Here is an 18,563-nt window from a genome sequence, read left to right as displayed (position 1 = left end):
ACATCCTCAGTTTTGAGACTTTTAGGGTTTTTTAATTTTGCTCACTCCTGGGCTTAAATGGAGAGAAAGATATGTCACCAAGGTGAACATTGAAATTTATAAGCAACCCCTTCTCAATTTATAGCTGCTTCTTGTTTAATATATAGTTTATTTCACTCTTAACATCTGCCCTGTGAGGAAGATATCATTATTTCCATTTTACAGATAAGGGAATTAAATATGAATATTCTTAGGATATAGCTCTTACCCCGATTAAAAATCCAACTAAAACAACTGGACTGTGAATGGAGTTTGGTGGTAAAATTTGAGATTGGGAAATTACACCAATATGTTAAGGTGGAGGGGTAAACATGTGACTCTTTAGAATTGTCTATTCTCTATAGATCTATTCTACTATCTACATATAAATAGATACATTCTACTATCATCTTGGAGGCAGTTGAGTAACCCCTGTGGTAGAAATCCTCTAGAATAGCTTCCAGTGCCTCTTCTTCATAGTATTCATGCTCTTGTATCATTCTTTCCCTTTAAGTCCTTTAAGTAAGTTTGAATCTACTAACTCTTTCCTTATGAGTAGAATACAGCAAAAGTGATAGGCTGTCACTTCTAAGTTAGATCACAACAGCACAGTGACTTTTGTCTTGTCCTCGCTGGCTCTTTCTCTCAGAGCCCTTGCTCCAAGAGTCAGCGAAGACTTGAGGTCTGTCAACAGCCATTTGAGTGAGTTTGTAAGCAGATCCTTCTTCATTGAGCCTTATGATGACTACAGGCCAGGCCTACATCTTGATGGCAACCTTGTGAGGGGTCCTGAATCAGAGGTACCCAGCTAAGACTGATCCAGACTCCTGACCATGGAATTTATAAGAAGATAAATGATGACTGCTTTAAGCTTCTGCATTTTGGCATATTCATTACACAAAAAGAAATAATGAATACACCAATCATATTAAAAGTGAGATATCTTTGGGACCTAGAAAAATTTAGGAAGATTTTGGGAAGAAGAGAGGTAGTTTGAATTATAAAGACTTGAATAATAGAAAGCCTTGGATTGGTGTAGAAAATGTCGTAAATATAAAAGACACTCAGGCTAATTGACCCTGCTGTAGCTTAGGAGGGCAGGAGGTGTTGGGCAACAAACATGGAGTAAAAGTTGATGCACTGGGAAATAATAAAACTTAAAATGGCTACTTGTCTACTTAGGGCAGTTGTTCCTAAATTTGTCAACTACAAGGATGCTTTCTTCTTCTTCACTATAGGAACCATATAAAACCAACCTTGTCACACTCTCACTTAAAACCTTTTAATGGGGCTTCCCTGGTGGCACAGTGGTTGAGAGTCCGCCTGCCAATGCAGGGGACACGGGTTCATGCCCTGGTCCGGGAAGATCCCATATGCCGTGGAGCGGCGGGGCCCGTGAGCCATGGCCGCTGAGTCTGCGTGTCCGGATCCTGTACTCCGCAACGGGAGAGGCCACAACAGTGAGAGGCCCACGTACCAAAAACAAAAAACAAACAAAAAAAACCTTTTAATGATGCCCTACTGCCCACACAAAAATGCCTAATCCTCCTGTGCATCACATTAGTCCCTCCATCACAGAGCCCCATCTGCCTCTTCAGATGAATCTCTTACCAACCTCTCCCTCAAACTTCCTGCTCTGAGCTCTCTAAGTGCATCAAAGTCTTTAACATCTCTTGCCCTTGTAGACATGATCTTGATTTCCTGGAAAGTTCTTTACCACCTTCTTCAAAAGTTAACTACTCATTGCCTTTTATGATTCTGTTGAAGCATCCCACCAGCCAGGAAGTCTTTCCTTTCTGTGTGACCCCTGAGGAACAGTTATAAATGACAATTATAGAGTATACCATGTTGTAATGACATCATCTTTTCATAGGTCTTTCTTCCAGCCCTTTCTCCCCATAGGCACTGAACTGAATTGCCCCATCATTTTAAATATTTTACCAAGAAACCTGTTTTTATCATTTTCCTTTTTACTTAACCAGAAGCTTATATAGCTTCCCACTAGAGCTTAAGATCAGGATGAGTTAAGATCACGGTACATTAAGATATATTGAATCTGTATCATCCATATCAAAAGCAGATCATTTCAACATTCCTGTAATTTTATAGAAATGAAGGTAGGGCTTCTTTTTGTCTCTAAAATGTTTCAGTAGCTCAAAGACCCCCACTGGGGCTCTTGGGACCTATGGGGCTCTTTGCAGGTCCCTCTGATTTCTAGTTTTCCTCCCAGAATCTGTCGACCTTCTGTAAATTAGAAAGACAAAATAAAATTTAAAAACCTGTACATAGGCTTCTTTTATATATGTCTCTTGAGTGAGTTCTCAGAAGTGCTGTAGCAGTGTTTTTCAGCATATCAAAGCCTCTGCGGTATGGTTTGTTGCTGTTGGTTTCAATCAAACACAATTCAAACTACTATATTCATGCACCCCTTACATCTCATGGTTCTTCACATTTTTTTATTTAGCAAAATCTAATATAATATTACAAAAAGAAGATAGTGACCAAAATCTCCCTAAAAGAATGACAGATTTTGAAATCTAAGCAAGAATCAGAGACTGCCTGGTGCAATATCTGTTTTTATAGTGGTTAATAGCAATAATCTCAGTGACCTCATGCTCCAAGCAAGTTCCAGCCCAGGGGTCTCCCCATTATATCACCAATCCCAAACCCCAACCAACATTTGGTCTACATGAAAAATGGAAATGATGTGGGAGCTGAGACAAATCAATAATTTTCTATTTTTTAGGCAAAAGTAAATTGTCTCAATTTTGCTTAAACTTTCTAAATATTTGGGACCAATAATATTTCCACTTTAACAACGCAAATTTTAGCCCTAGGCCTCACTTCCTTTTGTCTGTATGAAGAGCCTACATACCAGATTCGGGGGTCAAGCAATGTGTAGCATTTTTATGGTGGTGTGCTGGCTCACATTTTCTCTGAGATCCTGACTTCAGTTTTACATATTCCTTTTGTGTGAAATCATGGAGCACACCACAGCCTGCAGGTAAGCTGGCTGACAGAACATAAATTGAATCAGTTCCTGGGAGCAAGGATTCAACGCTGGAAATATCCAGCGCATTCTGCTAGCAAGACTTGTGCTATACATGCCTCAAGGGTATTTCCCCAGGATGTTTCTTTATAAGAGAAACATTTATAAAACCTACCCACTGTGCAAATCTGACATCAGTTAGTGGTTTCCATACAACTCATAGGAGCATTGCACAATTTTGTGAAGAGAAAGCAGTGACGATCCCACAAAGAGACCTCCTGAGGGAAATAGGGGCTGAGCATTCAGGAGGGAAACCCAAGTCTGTTGGATACAAAGGTACTGGGGTTCTGATTCTTCCTTTGCCTTCTTGCTCTAAAGTCAGACCAAGTGTCAAGATTCTAAGTATCCAAGGAATCTTATTTTTCAAGGGTTCAAGAAAAAAACAAACAAACAAAAATATATTTTTCATTCCCCAAGAGGTTAGGTAAGTCTATGAAAAGTGTAAAACTTGCAACATGTCTTAAGGAGGTTGCAATCTGATGGAGGAATCCAGTATTAAGTGTAAGAATGCAATACAGGAGTTAAACGAAGTGACTTCAGAGTGTCGGGTTGTTTAGTACCATAATTTCCCATAGCAATAAAATTGAGGACAGGTAAGTATTTCTAATCAGTTTGGGCTGCTATAGCAAATTACCATAGACTGGGTGGAATGAAGCATTTATTTCTCATAGTTCTGGAGGCTGGAAGTCTGAAATCAATGTGCTGGCAAATACATTATCTGTTGAGAGCCCAGTTATTGGTTTGCAGATGGCCATCTTCTTGCTATATCTTCAGATGGTGAAGAGCAAGAGAGAGGGCTAGCTCTCTTCCTCTTCTTATAAGGACCCTAATCCCATTGAGACTCCACCCTCTCGGCCTAATTTCCTCCCAGATGCTCCACCTCCCAATATCACCGTAGTAGGGCTCTGATTTCAACATATGAATTTTGAGGAAGCACAAACATGCAGCCTCTAACGTGTCCCCTTAATCACCACAATCTATTCTTCCTTCCACAGTAATTGAGCTGGAGCTAAGCACATAGCAAAACTATATTCCCAGCTACCTTCTCAGCTAGAGAAAGTCAAAATCTAAGTTCTCCCCAGTGGACTGTGAGCACAAGTGATATGTGTGTGTGTCTTCAGATGTAAGCCGTATGATTGAGGGTGTGGCTTCTCCCCACTTTCTTCTCCATCTTCACCTGCTGGAACCCAGACAGGGTAGAACCATGCAGATATTAGGGAGGTCCCCAGATGACCTCGTGGAGCAGAACACCTACCAGCTGAAAGCTCACTTAGGTCAGTCATGAACAAGAGAAATATATCACTAGATACTATATTTTGTGAAAAATCGTAACCACTTTGCCATTTCCTAATGAATGTAGGAGCGAGCTAACATTTATATTGTATACCTATACCAATTAGATGCTTCACTGACTTGACTGAAAACTTCTTATAACAATTCTGCAAGGTGGATGTGATAATTCTTATGTTACAGATAAAGAAAATGAGCCTAAAGAGCAGTTAACGACTTGACCAAGGTTGCACAGAAGACAGTAAAATGTTTTGGTGAGGAGTGGAATCTTGAGTCTCTTGACAAAGCCTACCCATGTCACTCATTAGAATGTAACCATTAATCTTACAAAGCCTCATTTTCTTCTTCTGTAAAATAAGGATAATGATAGAACCTGTCTCATAGGGTTCTTGGGAGGATTAAATGAGATAATATACCTAAGGTGCCTGGAATATAGTTAGAGCTCCATAGGTGCTGATATCTTTTTTCCAGTGCTAGTAAGTGGTTGTGAAAAATTCAAATGCAAATCTCTGAAGCTCCAAAACTCATAATCGTGCCACCCAAAGAGCAAGCTCTGGTGTTTAGATCTTGTTCTCCTCTGTGCTGCCTGTTTCACACCTTTGGAGTATGTCTTCCTAGTCTTTCCACACCTGTGGATGCTCTAATTCTAGCTTTTAAGGCCATGGGCAGATATTATATCCACCACTGAAACTAACAGTGGTCATAAAGAAAATTCGGTTTCTTGCCATTAGAATGATTTTCCTCCGTATCCAGGGGAAATATTTCATCCATTTAATACACAATGCAGTTACATAGGTCTTTCAGTCAAAATACTCCAACATGTATATTTTTAAAAATAATTAAAATATCATACTTTCCCTTACAGGACTTTGGAGTTAAATGTGCAGCAGTATTTTGTCTGTTCTTTTTGTGTGTGTGTGTCCTGAAGTTACTTCTCTTTCTTCCTAAGTATTCATGTACTGGCTCTGCCGGTCCCTTTCCTGCCAGCACACAAATGTGGCCATGCAAAGACCTGCATATGAAATAATTCACGTCCCAAAACATAGATGCCCTTGACTGATATCAGTCTCCAGTTTGGTCTGTAGTCCTTTACCTTCCTAACAGAATGTTTATCATCATAAATAAAAAAAAATTACGAAGCCTTCTCATATTTTTCTAGAAGAGCCCCGTACGACAGAACTTTCTGCAGTGATGGAACTCCTTTATATCTGGACTGACCAGTAGGGTAGCCAACAGCCACATATATCTTGGGGCTTGAGTCACATTGAGTACTTGAGGTGTAACTAGTGGGACTAAGAAATTGAAGTTTTAATTACTGCATATTTAATTTTAATTAATTGAAATGTAAATGGCAACATGTAGCTGGTGGCTACTGTATTCACAACACATTTCTGAAGTCTAGATGAGCAATGTCCAATAGAAATTTAATATAAGTCACATATGTACTTTTAAATTTTCTACTAGCCACATTAAAAAGTTAAAAAAAGATTCAGGTGAAAGTTATTTTAACAATATATTTTGTTCTTATATCACCATGTAATGTTGTAAAATAAAATAAACAAGTACTTGACATTAAACTTTTGATGATGAAGTATTTAACATTGTTTTTTCATTATGTTGAGTGTATGGAAATATCTTTATATATTTTACACTCTCTGTATATCTCAATTCAAACTAGACAGATTTCAAGTGCTCACCAGACACATGTGGCTGATGGTTGCTATATTGGATACAGCAGCCCTATCCCATTAAAATGTATACTTTTTAGTGGCAGAAGTGTGCCTTTTTCATCAATAAATCCCTTGCTTGCAACACCATGCTGGCCCATAACATCTTTAATAAATATGTGTTTACTGACTCGCATCCACAGTGATCAATTCTCACTCTGGATTTACAGGTAAACCAAAGAATTCTTGCAATAATATATTAAGGTCTTCTACTATCTCTCCTATTTAGAGTTAAATGTTTATTTTTACAGCTACCTAACAAGAGCTATGAGTTTCCATGTGTATCACCAAGTGTAATGTTTTAGAGCAGGGATCAGCGAACTTTTACTGTAAAGGGCCAAATAGTAAAGGTTTTAAATTTTGCAAGCCATACAGGCACTGTGGGCAACCACTCACCTCTGCTGCTCTAAGGTAAATGCAGCTATAAATGATATGTAAATGAATGAGTGTGGCTGGGTTCCTATAAAACTTTATTTACAAAATCAAGTAGTGGTCAGGATTTGGCTCTGAGGGCTGTATTTTGCCAATCTCTGATTCAGAGTAAGGTCTGTACTTCTAATTTATTTTGTACCTCACACTTCTCCTATAGTACTACATAAACTAGAGGCACTTAATGTATAAATGTTTAGTAAATATTAAAAGAAAATACTCTGCTTATGCATAAAACCATTAACTCATATAGTAATTTATTCATTCACAAAACGTGTATTGCCTATTTAAATTGCTGCGTCCTCACTTTTGCAACATGCTAGACATGTAGTGAGTGATTAACAAATGCTTAATAACTAAAAAATAGATTAAATGGTCTGCTAAGGGCTGAAAGAAGCCAGGAAAACTTCAAAGAGGTGGTGACATTTATACTGAGTATTAAAAGTGAGTAGAAGTGTAGTGAAGAAAACTGACACACACTCCTCAGTCAGGTGATCAAGGTCAACATAAATCAGGTCGATAAATCATGTATCATGTCAATAGTATGTACTCATGCTGTGATGAAAGTAGTGCTTTTCTTCTGTGTTTTTCCTTTCAATAACTCATAACTGGGGTTTTATTATGTGAAGAACATCAGATAACTTTCAATATAGGGGCATTCTAGGAAATATCTGACCAGTACTCCTCAAAATGTCACGGTCATCAAAAGTGAGAAAAGTCTGAAAGGCTGTCACCCTTAAGATACGCCTAAGGAGACCTGACAACCTAATGTAATGTGGTGTCATGGGTGGGATCCTGGGACAGAAAAGGAACATTATGAAAAAACTAAGGAAATATGAATGAAGTATGAACTTTAGTTAGTAAGAACATACCAATATTGTTTCATTAATTGTGACATATGTACCATATTAATTAATATAAGATGTTAATAATAAGGAAAATTGGGTGTGGGATATATGGAAACAGTCTGTACTGTCTGCTTAATTTTTCTGTAAGTATAAAAGTGTTCTAAAAATATAGTCTATTTAAAAATAAATAAATAAAGAGCATATACAGCCTCCCAGCTAGCAGGACTGGAGTGCTAACTGCAAAATGCCACACACACACACACACACACACACAAATAGGGTTCACCAGGAAGAAGAAAAGGGCACATTATTGCAGTTAGTATGAACACCATGTACGGAGACATGGTGACTTGCTGTATTCTGTGCCTTGCACCTCTTGTAACAGCCAGGGAGGGGCATGGGATGTGTTGAGGTGGAGTGGGGTAAACCTGACCAAATTTATTTTTTAAAACTGAAGGGTAGTGGTCAGATTAGGACCAGAGGTAATTTTCAGGGGACAGTGAAATGGTAGTAGGGGTTGAGTATATTTCTTTTGGCAGTAAGGTAACATTTGTAGCATTAATCCCTTTTTCACTATTTAAAACTAATACATTCTATTTATTAGGTATTGAAATAAGTGTATTAGTATCCTGTGGCTTTTGTAACAAATTACCACAAAAAAATTTTGGCTTATAAACAACAAGAATTTATCTCTTTCTTTTCACTATTTAAAAGTACCTTCTAGGCTGAGTCATTTTCTACAAGCAAAGAGAGTCCCAGAAGAACTAAGATCGATTTATTCTATTTTTTTTCTTTTCTTCTGTTATTCAATTCCTGTTGTGATAATGGTACTGAGGAGTGAAGGCTTTGAGTGTCTAGAACTATGCTAAGGAACTCGGTATGAAGTTTACACAGTAAACTCTAATATTCTCTGTTAATATCCCCATTGTATAGATGAGTAAACAGAGGCACAAGTGAGATTGAGTTACTAGTCCTAGGCCTAACAGGAAGAATCCAAATCTATACACAACATGGTACGATTGTTGCCCTAACAAGTATTATTGTGATTAAAAGTGATATTCTTTTGGTTAAGTGAGAGATGATTACAGTTATTACTTTTGCTTTAAAGATTCTCATTACTGGATAAGTGAACCCACATAGACTTGTGAAAAGGAAACATGTCTAAACCAGGATACAGACCTGATACCCTAGCAGAAGATTTTGAAAATATGTCACCCTAGGTCACCAGATGGTGCAATGTTCATTTCAGTATTGATGACACTACTACAGAATTGGAAAAAATCTATGTGTGAAAAGCTATTTATTAGGTGTTGAAGCAAGTGTATTAGTATCCTGTGGCTTTTGTAACAAATTACCACAAAAAAAAATGTTGGCTTAAAAACAACAGAAATTTATCTCTCAAAATTTTGGAGGCCAGAAGTCTAAAATCAAGACATTGGCTGGACCACATTTCTACTGAAAGTTCTAGAGGAGATTCCTTCCTTGTTTCTTTTAACTTCAGATGGTATCAGATATTCCTTGGCTTGGGGCTGCAAACATCTAATCTTTGCTTCCATCTTCATATGGTCCTTTTCTCTCTGTAACTGTTTCTGGTGTGTCTCTTTTAAGGAATCTTGTCATTGGATGTAGGTCTCATCCATATAATCCAGGATGAGCTCATCTCCAGGATCTTTAACTTAATTACATCTGCAAGATTATTTTTCCAAAAAAGTTCACATTCACAGGTTCCAGGAATTGAAATGTATCTTTCTGGGGCCATTATTTAAACTAATTTATCGAAAAAAAATCATCCAAGTTTCTATGATTCTATGAATTCCATTTTTAAAAAAACAATCGGTGGGGAAAACATCTACCCTCTTTACACCATGTGGCAATAGACACCACCATTCATGCTGTAGTCCCTGCCTGACTCATGATTGCATAGTGCACAAGGATATTGATCACAATTTTAGGATGACTTTCCCATGCTTTATGCTACGATCGGGCTAGAAAGTAAGCTAGTGATTGGAATCAGAATGCAGGGCTTTTGAGTTTTTCCACCTCACCAGTAATTCTGACCTGAAGTGTTCAGATCCCTAGAGGTTTGGGAAAGCAGCAATAAGAGACCATGGGCTATTTCCTGTATTTTGAACATCCTAATTGAAATTGTTCCTTTGCTTATAGGCAAGATGTGCAGGATAACCAAAATGTCAATCTCTTCTGTTTTGGAGTGGACTAGAATGAACTCAATGTAGTAGCACTGACCGATCCCCTAGGATTTTAAGTGATGACTAGCCATCCTATAGATGTTGTCTTTGTTCATTTCAAAAACAGAAAAGTCTTGCAGCCACTATGGAAAACAGTATGATGGTTTCTCAAAAAAACTAAAATATAACTATTGTATGACCCAGGAATTCCACTCCAGGGTATATATCTGAAAAAAAAAATGAAAACACTAATTTGGAAAGATACATGCACCTCAATGTTCATAGCAGCATTATTTACAATTGCCAAGATATGGAAACAACCTAAGTGTTCATCAACAGATGAATGGCTAGAGAAGATGCAGTATATATATACAATGGAATACTACTCAGCCATAAAAAAGAATGAAATTTTGCCACTTGCAGCAACATGGATGGATTTGAAGGGTATTATGCTAAGTGAAATAAGTCAGATAAAGAAAGAAAAATGCTGTATGTTATCACTAATATGTATAATATAAAAAATACAACAAACTAATAACTATAACAAAAAGGAAGCATTCTCACAGACATAGAGAATAAACTAGTGGTTACTAGTAGGTAGAGGGGAGTGGGGAGGGGCAAGACAGAGGTAGGGGTTTAAGAGGTACAAAGTACTATGCATAAATAAATAAGCTGCAAGAATATATTATATACCACAGGGGATATAGCCAATATTTTATAACTATAGATGAAGTATAACCTTTAAAAATTGTGAATCACTCTGTTGTACACCTGTAACTTATGTAATATTGTACATCAACTACATATCAATTTTTTTTTAATTAGAAAAAAACAAACAGAAAAGTCTGGTCAGAGTTGTTCAAGATACTCTGCTTACATGTACTCTGTTATGTGCTTTAGCAAAAACTACTGTGTGTTGGGAATGAAAAGTGAAGGAGAGGTCATAATGATAACTACAATGTTTATTCCTTACTTGTACATCATATTAAAGCAGTTTCATGAGCTATCTGAATCAGTGATGTGCTTTCACCACCTGCACCTTGTAATTTCAGTAATTGAAGATACCAAGATACCCATACCTTAAAGATTGAAGACTTCTACTACAACATTTTTTAGTTAGCCTGACTTCCAATTTCTTTGGTAAAGATACATTTATTTTATCTTGTAAGCCATTCAGGATAGAGAATTAATACCGGGATCTAGTTTGAACATGGAAAAGACAAACTGTGGAGACAGGAGTCCATATATCTGTCTGTTTTACTGGCTATGGAGACAGCAATTCTAAGATCAAAAGCAATGGACTGAGATGGTAATCAGGCTGGTGAGAATAAAAGCTTGGTAGGGACTGCTTTAGTGAGTAATCTCAGCAGCTTTCTGTTGATGCACAGCCCATGATTCAGACCTCATAGCGTGTGAGAGCAGAGACCTTGAATCTCTGACTGTCTCCTTACTCTGACAACAGGGATTTTATCAGAGGTCTATGTAAGCCTGGGTCTTTGGACATGTATCATATCCATTCCATCTGAACAGTTACTATAATCTTCTATCCCTGAGCTCATAATGGTTATGCAATTTCCCCTGAATGTCGGATACTTTACCTTCAACTCTGGTGTGGAAGTTTTCCATACTGAGGCGATAAGAACAGTATGGCTCTTTATGACATCTCTCTCATAAATAAATATTCATTTGAAAGCACTGCAAGGTAGCATGGGTCTATGGTTAAAAATGAGGCGTCTGGTCACAGTTGTGACTTCATGGCCTGAAGTTGCTGAAAGATTTGGTGATTGTCCAGTTAATTTGATCAATGCTGACAGCATAGCCATCCCACTCCAATGCAAAATGTGTCTGCTTCAATTCACATTTTTTAATAACATGTTATTAAGATATACTTCCATACCATACAGTTTACTAATTTAATATATACTCTCCAGCATTTTTTAAAGATATTTTTTGATGTGGACCATTTTTAAAGTCTTTATTGAATTTGTTACAATATTGCTTCTGTTTTATGTTTTGGTTTTTTGGCCGTGAGGCATGCGGGATCTTAGCTCCCCAACCCGGGATCGAACCTGCACCCCTTGCATTGGAAGGCAGATCCTTATCCAGGGAAGTCCCTCTCCAGTGTTTCTTAGAATATTCAAAAAGTTGCATATAGATCAGCGCTATCTAACTTCAGAACATTTTCATCACTCCAAAAAGAAACTCCATAAACATTAACAATCACTCCTCATTCCCCCCAACCCCTGTCCCCATCCCCTGGCAACCATTGATATAATAATTTCTGTCCCTATGGATTTGCCGCATTGAATGTATGTGGAATCACATAATATGTGATCTTTTGTGTCTGGCTTGTTTCACATAACATGGTATTTTCAAGCTTCATCTATGTTGTAGCACATATCCAGAGCTTCATTCCTTTTTATGACTAACATTCCATTGTCTGTATGTACTGCATCTTGTTTATCCTTTCATCCGTTGATAGACATTGGGGTTATTTCCACTTTGGGGTTATTATTAATAATGTTTTAAATTTTATCATTATTATTAATAGCAATTATTATTTATTATTAATATACTTTTGTATAATTTGTTATGTGAACATATTTCAGTTTCTTCATATCCTTGCTGAAACTTGTTATTGCCCGTCGTTTCTATTATGGTCATAATAGTGTGTGTGAAATGGTATTTAATTGTGGTTTTGATTTACATTTCCTTAATGACTAATGACATTGAGCATTTTCATTACTTACTAGCCATTTTTATATCTTCTTTTGGGAAATGTCATTTTAGAACCTTTGCACATGTTTTCATTGGGTTTTTTAAAAACTTTTTCATTGTTGAGTTGTAATAGTTTTTTAAATATTCAGAAAATAGTTCTTTATCAGATACATGGTTTGCTAACACCATGATTTTCTAACATCAATAAATTCACTTTTCACTTATTTGGTGGTGCTCTTTGAAGCACATTTTAAATGTTGATAAAGTTCAATTTATCTATTTTTTCTTGTAATTTTGCTGTCATATCTAAGAAACTGTTGTCTAATTCAATGTCATGAAGAACTCTGCCTATGTTTTCTTCTCAGAGTTTTATAGTTTTATCATCTACATTTAGGCCTCCCTTTCATTTAGAGTGCACTTTTTTATATGGTAGGTGGTAAGGGTCTGACATCATTCTTTTGCATGGAGATATTCACTTGTCACAGCACCATTTGTTGAGAAGATTGTCTTTTCCCCATTCAGTTTTCTTGGAACCCTTGTCAAGAAATCAATCCCCCATAAGTGTAAAGACTTATTTCTGGACTTAATTCTATTTCATTCATCTACATGTCTATTCTATGTCTGCACCACATTATTTGATTACTGTAGTTTTGTAGCAAGTTTTGAAATCAGGAAGTGTGAACCCTCCAACTTTGTTATTTTTCAAGATGTTTTTTGCTGTTCTCAGTCTCTTGAGTTTCCAAGTGAATTTTGGAATTTTTCAGTTTCTGCAAAGAGGTCAAATGGTATGCTGATAGGGAGCGCATTGATTTTACAGAACAATTTGAAGAGTAATGACATTTTAACACTACTAAGTGAACATGGGATGTCTTTCCATTTATTTAGAACATCTTCAATTTATTTCAATGATATTTTTCAGTTTTCAGTGTATTAGTAATGCACTTCTTTTTAAAAATTTATTTCTATGTATTCTATCATTTTATGGTCTTGTGGATAGAATTATTTCTTAAATTTATCTTTGAAATTGAATTTTTTATATTGTTCATATCCTGCAATTGTGTTTAACTCATTTATCAACTGCAATAGTTTTGTGGTGAGTTTGGTAGGATTTTATATACAAGATCATATCATCTGCAAATAGTGGTAGTTTTATATCTTCTTTTCCAATCTGGATGTTCTATTTCACTTTCTTGTCTAATTTTTCTATCTAGAATCTCCAGTACAGTGTTGAATAGAAGATATGAGATTGAAATTCGTGTCTTGTTTTGATCTTAAGGGAATGCATGCAGTCTTTTACCATTAAATATGAAGTTAATTGTGGATTTTCCATTGCTGCTCTTTATAAGGTTAAGCAAGTTCCATTCTACTCCTAGGTTTGTTATGTATTTTATCATGAAAATGTGTTGAATATTATAAAATTTTTTCTCCATCTTTTGAGCTAATTATGTGAATTTTGTCCTTTATTCTATAATATGGAATGTATTAATCGACTTTAGTATGTTGAACCAGCCTTGAATTTCTGTAGCATATTCCATTTTGTTATGGTGTTTAAATCTTTATATATGCTGTGGGTAACAGTGGCCTTATAGAATGAGCTGGGAATTGTTTCTCATCTGTATTTTCTTTGGAAAGGTTTGTGAATGATTGTTGTTAATTCTTTTTTAATTGGTAGAATTCACTATTTGGTAGAATCTATGTGAGTGGGCTTTTCTTAGTGGAAAGAATTTTTGTTACTAATTCACTCTCTTTACTTGTTATAGGTTTATTTATATCTTCTATTTCTTCGTAAAGCAGCTTTAGTAGTTTGTATCTTTCTAGGAATTTGTTCATTTCTTCTAGATTTTGAGTTTGATGGCACATAATAGTTCATAATACTCCCTTATATTTTACTTTCTATATATGTCTTAGGTCATGTCCTTCTTTTATTCCTAATTGGAATTTTCTTTCTTTCTTAGTTAGACTAGGTAATGGTTTGTCAATTCTGTTGATCTTTTCAAGAACCAACTTTTTATTTTGTTGATTTTCCTTATTGTTTTTCTTCTTTATTTTTCATTAATTTCTGCACTAATCTGTATTATTTCCTTCCTTCTGCTTGCTTTAGTTTTAATATTCTTTCCTTTTACTATTTTTTCCCCTAGTGGAAGGTTAAGTTATTAATCTAAGTTCTTTTTTTAATATAAGTGTTTACAGCTGTACATTTTCTTCTAATGACTGCTTTAGCTATGTCTCATAAGTTTTGTGCTACCATTTTAATTCAGTTCAAAGTATTTTGTAATTTCCCCTTAAATTATAGGGGAAATTACAAAGAAGAATCCCACTGATTCTTCTTTGCCCATTTGTTACTTAGGAACATGTTTAATTTCCACATATTTCTAAATTACAAAGTGATTGCTCCAATGAGCTCCATTCCTATCCCCTCATCTCCACTGTATGGACATACAAATTACAAATGTATACACTATAAACATATCAACACAGTTTTATAAGGATTGCTTTATGCAGTTTTTAAAAATCAGAGAGGATTAGAAAAGTGTTACACATGAAAATACACTGATACTGTCTTTTATATTTACCTATGTATTTACCTCAACCAGTGTTCTTTATTTCTTCATGTTTATTTAAGTTACTGTTTAATATCCTTTTATTTCAGCTTGAAGTTAAATGTTTTATTATTTCTTGTGGAGCAGACATGCTATCCATGAATTCTCTGATTTTATTTACTTGAGAATGTCTTAATTTCTCCCTCATTTTTCAAGGTTAATTTTGCCAGATGTAGAATTCTTAGTTGACAATCTTCTATTTCAGCACTTTAAACATGCCATCCCACTGCCTTCTGACCTTCCTGATCCCTAATGAAAAGTCAGATGTTATCTTACTAAAGATAGCTTGCAGATGATAAGTGGCTTTTCTCTTGTTACTTCCGCATTCTTTCATTATATTGGTTTTCAGCAATTTGACTAAGATGTCTCTAAACATGGATCTCTTTGTGTTGATTCTACATAGAATTTATTGAGCTACTTAGATTACAGTATAATACTTTTTGGTCAAATTTGGGAAGTTTGGGACCATTCCATCTCCAGATAGTCCTTCTACACCTTTCTCTCTCTCCAGTCCTTCTGGGGCCTACATTAGCCATATGTTGGTATGCTTGATGGTGTCCCATAAGAACCAAAAGGTCCTGTTGTTTTTATTTATTCCTTTTTCATTTTCTTTCTCAGATTGGATAATCTCAATTGACCCTTATTCATGATAACTGATTATTCCTTCTGTCAGTGTAATCCCTTGTTGAGCCCCCCTAGTGAATGTTTTATATTAATTGTTTTACTTTCCAACTGTAGAATATCTACTTGGTTCGTTTTTTGTTTTGTTTTGTTTTAATAAAGTTAAACAGTAAAACAAAAATACACAAGCTGCCCTGTCCACCCCCACCTCCCTCCCCTACCCGCAGTCTTCGGTGCTGGCTCGCTTTCCTTCACCCCACTCACTCAGACACAGGGTATCTAATTGAAAGAATGAAACTGCTCTAAGTACGTGGATCATGATGAAGGGAGGAGGCGAACTGTGTCCACACTGGAGGTTAAACTGAGCAAGTCTGCATTCTCTGGGTTCTGGATGGTTTCCTTTCATTAGCCAAAGTGAAAAAGAAAGTTCCCTGCACCAGATGCTTCAAAGCTGAAACCCCCAGGACCACCGAAGAATGTCTTGAAGATATTGTTTGCATGAAAATCACCCATATTCATGCCCTCTTCATCCAGGTCTTGTTCACTGTCATAGCGAGCCTTTTTCTTGGGATCAGAGAGAATGGTAAAAGCTTCTCTGACTTCCTTGAACTTTTTCTCCTCCTCCTTCTGAACTTCAGCAATGGCTCCACTGTGGTGATCTGGATGGTGCATCAAGGCCCATTTCCGATAAGCTTTCTTGATCTCATCCTCAGAGGCATTCTTGTCTACTCCAAGAATCTTGTAGTAATCTTTCCTCTTACTCTTCTTCAGTTCCAACTGTGCATTTTTTAGGAGCTGTTTGTGTTCTTTTGTTTTCTCCATCTGATATACTTTTTCATAGTCCCGTACTGCTTCTTCATAGTGTCCTGTGTCCATGTAACACTGGCCTCTTCTCAAGTAGGCTTTTATATAAGTGTCATCAAGCTTCACTGCATTTGTACAGTCTTCTATTGCATCATCTAGTTTCTTAAGCTTGGAATTAACCATACCCCGATGACAGTAGAGTTTAGCGTTTGTTCTTATATTATTGGGGTCTATCCCCAGGGCTTCTGTGTACAGTTCACATGCTAGCTTGTAATTTCCTTCTGTAAATGTTTTATTCCCATCTTCTTTCTTTGCTTTAAGTGCTTTGGCATTTCTGCAAGTGACGCAGGCCTTCTCCTGGTCAGGAGCCATCCTGAGAGCTTGGACAAAAAAACTGAACCGCCTTCTTAATACAATCTTCATAATCAAGGCAAAGATTTCGTACATACAGAGCATCGGCATTGGTGGAATCCATTTGTAAAATGTCACTGGCCACACACTGTGCTTCTGGATAATGACCCAGCATTGCTAAACATTATGCTTTGAGGATTTTGAAGTGATGGCAGGCAGGGGCATATTCTAGGGCATGGTGCATGCAGAAAACAACCTTCCGAAAATCCCGCTTCTCAAAATCCGTTTCTGCTATTTTCTCATATTCTATGATTGCATTGGCATTCTTGAACTCCTGTTGTACCTGAGCATTTTTTTGACCCAGGTCTAGGGTTCTCTGGAAACTACGACATGCCACCATAGCATTCCCTAGAGATAGGTGGCATTTGTCCTCTCGTAGATGTCCCTCACTGACTGCTGTACATCTCCAAGAACTTCCCAGAACTTTCTGAGCATCATCAAGGTGGCTGCTCGATTCCTGTAATAGCTAGCATTTTTAGGACACATATCTCTTTGCTTCCTCGTCATATAGCAGCTCTGGTTCAGTTGCCGCAGTTACCACATTGCACTCCAGGGCAGCCACCATCTTACCTCTGGGACCCTCTACCTGGTTCTTTTTTACACTTCCTGTCTCTTTACTGATATTCTTTTTTTTTTGGTGACACATATTTCTCATTTTTATATATGTTTTCCTTTAGTTCTTTGCATGTATTTATGATAGCTGATTTAAGTTTAACATCTTACTAGAATTCTCAGAGTCAGTTCCTATTGGCTGCTTGTTTTTCCCATTGCCTGTGTATGGGTTATACTTCCCTGTTTTTTGGGGTATCTTGTAAGTTTTTATTGATTATCTAGACATTTAGAATAATGTACTGTGGCACCTTTAGCAATCCAATTCTCTCTCCCACTAGGGTTTGTTGTCATTGTTATTTGTTTTATTGTTATTGTTATTTAGTATTTTTTGACTATTTCTTTAAAGTGTGTATTATTTGTTATGTGGCAATTGATGTGTGCTCAGTTATCCTAGTTGTAAGCTAACAGAGATTTTCTTAAATGTCGTGAACCAGTGAGTCTACCAACCTTTGCTGAGAGGCTCTGTTGAGCATGTCTTTAATGTTTTGAAAAGCAGTCTACCTCTCTGTCTTAGCCTTCACTTCCTGATTATGCGGAGCCTGACAAAGCCCTAAGTTTTACCTCTGACTGGTGTCACTACCTCAGGCAACTGTTATGTTAAACAATTGCTGTTGATTCTTTTCAGCAAATACCATACAGGTTAGGGCTGTTGACAGAGAGTGAGTTCTGAGTTGGGTCAAGTAAAAACAAGTACTGAAACTGGACTTTTCATCATGCTGCAAGCAAGTCAAAGGGTGACAGTTCTCTGGGGCTTTTTTGGAAGCTCCAAACTATTCTGGCTCCTCCGGTGGCTGCTAGACTACTTGATTTCACAGTTAGTATAGTTGTGAGACTATTGCTTTTCAAAGCTCCCATGGAGCTGGGGAGAGAGTGATCGGATTATGGCAAGCTAAAAGACTGCAGGGCTCACTGTTTTGACTAAAATTTAGTTGTTTTTTCTTGAATAAACATTTCATGGATTTTTTCAAGCCTTTAATTCATTTGCAGAGTTTATATAGCTTTTATAGGGGAGAGGATTTTCAGAAATCTTTACTCAGACATTTGGAAATCAAGCCCCTCTGCTTCACTTTTGATGATCAAAACAAATAGTTCCCATTTGTATAGTATGCTAGTTTTTACAAAGGACCCTCATGTATTACCTCTTTTTCTTTTTAAATTTTGATTTGTGAAATATTTTAAACATAAAATGTAGGGAAAACAATTTATAGTGTATTCTTGTACTCACTATCCATATTTAACAGATGAAATAT

The 18,563-nt window shown here is 36.6% G+C and overlaps 1 pseudogene across 1 annotated transcript; it reads right to left on the bottom strand.

The window, feature by feature from the left end:
- Positions 1-15,891: 15,891 nt before the first annotated feature.
- Positions 15,892-17,266, bottom strand: LOC307182752 (dnaJ homolog subfamily C member 7-like; annotated as a pseudogene). The gene has a single exon. The product of its transcript is annotated as a dnaJ homolog subfamily C member 7-like (transcript).
- Between the last annotated feature and the right edge of the window lie 1,297 nt (positions 17,267-18,563).

The sequence above is a fragment of the Stenella coeruleoalba genome (assembly GCF_951394435.1).
Source record: "Stenella coeruleoalba genome assembly, chromosome: 2".
NCBI classification, from domain to species: domain Eukaryota; kingdom Metazoa; phylum Chordata; class Mammalia; order Artiodactyla; family Delphinidae; genus Stenella; species Stenella coeruleoalba.
The sequence above is the reverse complement of the archived record's forward strand: the minus strand, read 5'-3'. Positions and strand labels throughout refer to the sequence as shown.